This window comes from Ochotona curzoniae, unplaced genomic scaffold (genome assembly GCF_017591425.1).
Source record: "Ochotona curzoniae isolate NIBS_2020 unplaced genomic scaffold, NIBS_Ocur_1.0 contig_66, whole genome shotgun sequence".
Lineage (NCBI taxonomy): Eukaryota > Metazoa > Chordata > Mammalia > Lagomorpha > Ochotonidae > Ochotona > Ochotona curzoniae.
The window spans coordinates 13,075,001-13,080,000 of NW_024466512.1; the positions used below are offsets into that span (position 1 = coordinate 13,075,001).

Below are 5,000 nucleotides of genomic sequence, written 5' to 3' on the forward strand. Positions count from 1 at the left end.
ATCCATCAGGGACAAGATTAAGAACACAATTATTTCTGACTGACAGGGACCAAATCTGCTAGAATTTTTTTTTTTAAAACAATTCGGGGGGAAAAAAACCCCACAATATCATCATCTTAAGGTGTCTCCCAAGAGACTGGGAACCGGATTAATACGCTTTTAATGAAGTAGAGATCATTATGTCTGAAGGGGAGGGGAAAAAAGAGAGAGAGAGAGAAGATGTACAATTCAAGCTATTTAGTTATGGTAGCGGCTAGAAATTTTTTTTTAAAAAAAATGCAGACGGCATATCTTTTTCGACAGCTGTCCGGTTTTTATTCATACTGTTCTAAAGAAAAGGACAACTTTTTTTTTTTTTGCCTCTCACCCTGCAATCTTTTCCTTTTTTAAAAAAAAAGAACAGAGAACACGCGATTCGTCCCATCTGGGATAATTTTCCATGTCTTCACATTTCCAGCAACAGCCCAGGAAAGACAGCAAGGTAAATAATTCCCACACAAATCTGACACGGAACACCTTCATCAGCTCGCCTCCTACGCCCTCGCTCCCCGAGCACTGTCTCTCTCACTTTATTCACGATGAACCATTACATTCACAGAAACTCTCAAGTTCCCTTTACCGGGGACAGCTTTCTGTCACAAACACGCAAGACAATACTTCATGAACCCAAGCCCCCTCGCACCTGCTGCCGACCCCCAGATCGCCGAGAGAAAGAGAGAGAGAGAGAGAGAGAGAGAGAGAAAGGGTCGGGCTGCATTTTGAGTGCTGCCGAGTTGAAATGGGACTTTTGTCAGAAATCACACTAACAGAAGCTTACCGACCTGTGTGATCAGCCCAGGAGCAGACAATGTTTTACAAGATTATTACAACACAAGCAAGAAAGACTGATGAAGATGAATCAGGTTTTAAAACTTACAGCTTACCTGGCATAACCAATTTATTTGAGTTCACCCAAATCATTTCAACACCCACGTTTCTATGCCATGCACAGTCGTATCATGAATAGCTCTATTATACATACGTATAGACATACATTGAGAGATACAGCGATTTCTGAGATGTTTTAGGAGTAGCGTGCTTCACTGGCTTGCTCCATATAAATTGTCTTCGAGATAGCATTTCCATCTCCCCATTCGTATTTTAAATGTGGTAAAAGGGATAAAATGACAGATGTGATGGTTAATCTAGCCGGTGAATCGCAGGGGTCTAGGTAAAGCCGTAATGGCCACTGAGCTAATCTACAACACCCACTGACCACCACCCTACTGGCCCTCTAATGCCATTATCAACCCTCAGATGAGCATTCTAAATTAGAGTTTTGTTCCAAAAGGGTGTGAATCTGACCTTAGATGCTGGGAGGCCTGTGCTGTACATACAGATGGCAAAGTTCTTTAAAAAAAAAATTTTTTTTTAAAGGTTTCTACTTTCTTGTGATTTGTATCTTTGAACCCTGTATCTTTATACCCTCCCTTTCCACCAAAAGAGAGAGAGAGAAAGAGAGAATGCCTTCCCAAATCCCCTCCTGCCATGGACGTGGTATCTGCCACACGCCCGCAAGGTGGGTGCTTATCACACAAGGACCCATGCAAAACCACCGGAGACAAAGAGAGATCCCAGACATACAGAGATACGTCCATACACATCTTCCACCTTGCCCCAACTTTCCTGCTTTCAGTTTACCAGTGCCTTTATCTATAGGTTGCTTTATCTGTCCAACAAGTCTTTGGAATGATTCGTAGAAATGCATCTCTCTGTAAGTGGGGAGCATTGCTTCAAATTCCCGCAAGGGAACCAAGAACGAGCATAACACGGCGACAAAGAATCCTGCTTGTTCGCACACACAGGTTACACTATAAACAACGGAAAGCAGAGCAGTTGGGGCTATTTTCGCCTAAAGAGCTCCCCTCCTTTTTTAACTTAATGAGTCAAAATAAACTTGAAATAAATTATTATTGCCTTGGCATTATTCAATTACGGAGTTACAATGCTGCCTTAAAAAAAAAAATCCCTCCAATGCAAGTATCATTTCTCACAGCTCCCGCCAAAACTACAGCCACTGTGGATCTGCCCCCTTCCAGTCCCATAGCACCTGCCTGAGCTTCATGTTAATTACATCTCTTTATTTTATAAAGGTGTGCATGCATGATGTGTTCAGGTCCTCGTCATCTGTTTCTCTACACCAAAAACTCAGCCCTAGTCACACACTCGTGTATCCAACTGCAGATGATTTTTCGAGCACAGCGCAGCTTCCAAACAAGCGGAGATGCCTACATTGCAGACCCTTCGCTTTCTCACACCCCGGCTTCGCCACTCCTGGCCACAGCCAGTCCTCGCAGGGCCACGGATGTAGCCTTCATCTGCATCTCCGTGTGCCTGCATCGTAGTTGTTAACAGGCTGCTTTCTCTGCCTCTCTCTCAGCTGCCCCAGCACGACCACATCAGCACTAGTATCAAATTAACTCTCCGACTTTGAAACTTATTGATCTGCTATTAAGACACCAGTGAACTTGATGAAATGAGTGCTGTAGGTGCAGTCATGACTTCAAAGTCTAGCACAGCCACATAGAGCAAGTGCCTTTGATCCTAACTCCGATCTACTGAGGGTTTAAAGCCCAGTTCTCCCTAAGCTGCCCTTCACTCTCGTCATGTCTGATGTCTTACCAACTAGTGACTTGATGATGTTAATAATGCAAATTTTACAAATGATTTTCACAATGGCAAAATTAACGGTGTGAATGGATGCGTCTTTGAGGAGGGGTTGCAGCACTTTCCCCCCCATCCCGTAACAACCGTGGCGACCTTGAGGGCTCAGGACGCCAGGTCATTCCGGACACTGCTTGGTCATCTTCTCTCACTTTTCTATTTCCTGCCCCAAACTGAAAGAACTGCCTAGAAATGTCACTCATCAGCTTGGTGACTTTGGTTTCTGTAATGCTCGTTTCTGAGTAAATATCTACTGCAGATCAGACAGAAATCCTTTTTGCATGTGGTTTTTGTATACACATCACAGGCCGGTACAAAAACAATCTGTGGGTAGGATTTGTTCGTGGGGTCCCAGGCCCACAGTGCAGATGCAAGATTTTATACCTCTGTCACTTGATTTTTTTTTATTGGAATTGCCCAAAATGCTACATGGACAAAAACTAAGAATGTGCTACACGGATCCTATGACACAGAAAAACACCCTTATTTTCTCTCAAATAGGCTTCTCCAACAAAACTTTAAATTCCTGAAGTAAACATTTTGAGTTCTAGCATAGGAAAAAAAATTGGGTCTCAAATTCAGATTCTCAAGGAACAAGAAACCACCTTATGGTTCTTGGTATTATGAAGTCTGGGGTCTAAACAATACTTTTGAGAGGTGATCATGTTGGGGTTAAAAAAGTTCATCGTACAGGTAACAAGAACAGAAAGATGGAAGCAGAATTGCATTCTGCAATTGCAGAGGCCAATCCACAGCCGAGAACGCCTGTTTCACCAAGAGGCGATTCCTCTGCTGCTGAGCTTGGACAGAAGCACATCAGCGGTGCAGTCAAAAGTGCTTGAGTTAGGGAAGCTTTCTGTGTCCCCCGACTTACATGTCACATTGTGTCCCACTGACTAGCAGGGGCCATCGTGTAACATCTGTGTGCCTCTTCTGAGTGGTTCATTGTAGGAAGACGCTAATGGATGCAATTCCCTCTGTCAATATGGCCAAGTGTTTTCCCCGAATGTCAGGGCTGCCTCCATCCATGGCAAACCTTGTGGAAGCTGTAAAAGACCTAGTGTGTGTGCGTATCCATTATAGTCTCACTTACAGATGCCTGTGGATGTGCATGGAAGGAAAGGTGAACCCAATGAGATGTTTGTCTTGCAAAGGTTACGCTAATCATAAAATTTAAGCATCAGCAACTTTGTGTCCACGTTATCCCTCCTCTTCAGCCCCCCACCCCCAATGTTGATACTCACTTAACCTACTTGCAATTCTAAAGAAGTCAACACTTGATTGTGACAACGTTCAAAAGAATTTCCTCTGCCACTAGCACAGTAAAAAAACTTTCACCAATTAGTGCAGGAAAAAAGGAGGGAAAAGCCACAGTGCTGGCACTCAAAGAGCCAGGCCTTGCGGCAAATCTGTCATGTTGAGTGGATTGATCAACAGGACGGCAATTTCTAATGGCATGTTGTCATGAAAAGTCAGCCACAGGGAGCCACCTGCTTTGCTCCTCACAGACAGCTAGGAGAGGAAGGAAGGAAGAGGTGGGAGGAGGGGAAGAGAGGAAAGGCAGCCAGTCCTCTCTCTGCCAGTTCCCTTTTGCTAACAATTTTGGTAAAGGTACCCTGATTTTTCATTCAGTTGAAATATGTCAAGTCTCCAGTCATATTACCCTGCCTCTAAGATTACAGTGTTTTGAGGGCTGAAGGCTGACTCTTGCCTTTACCTCAATTCCTTTGCCCCCCCCCCCAACCCCCACCCCATCTCATTCTGCAAAGGGCTTGGGGTATCTTTTTCACCACACTGCCACCTCTGCTTTTGTCAACTGATATCCCTTAGATCACAAGACATCTATTAGGGAACTGAATCAAAAAGAAACATCACGACTTAATACAACCCACATTTGGAAAACCGTGGGAGACCAAAGAGACATGGGTGATACCATCAGATGCTGTTTTTCTGAGTCAAATGTTGAGCCAACTGAATGTTAGGTGTAAATACTGCTGGCCTCACACTTCCTGGGGTTCTGTGTGGTGGAGAGCCCGTTCTGAAACCAGGGTTTTGTTGACTGGGGTCCAATCCACCATCATCTGCTGTGCCATCAGTTATCCTCCAGTGAAACTGTCACTGTGAGAGGCCTGGCTGTCCCTTTCCTTGTGCTTGATGCAATGGGGTATTCCACATCAACACCCAACATCCGTAACAGGTTCTGTCTCTGCGTACTTTCCTAGGAGTTCTTACTCTCCTAGCACTTAAGGTGCTGATTACCAATGACTCCAGAGCCAAGGGCATCCCTTGCTGCTCCA

The 5,000-nt window shown here is 44.4% G+C and overlaps 1 protein-coding gene across 23 annotated transcripts in view; it reads right to left on the reverse strand.

Moving 5' to 3' along the window:
* TCF7L2 (transcription factor 7 like 2) overlaps positions 1–5,000 on the reverse strand; it is a 181,405-nt gene that overhangs the window by 39,721 nt on the left and 136,684 nt on the right. The window lies entirely within an intron of this gene.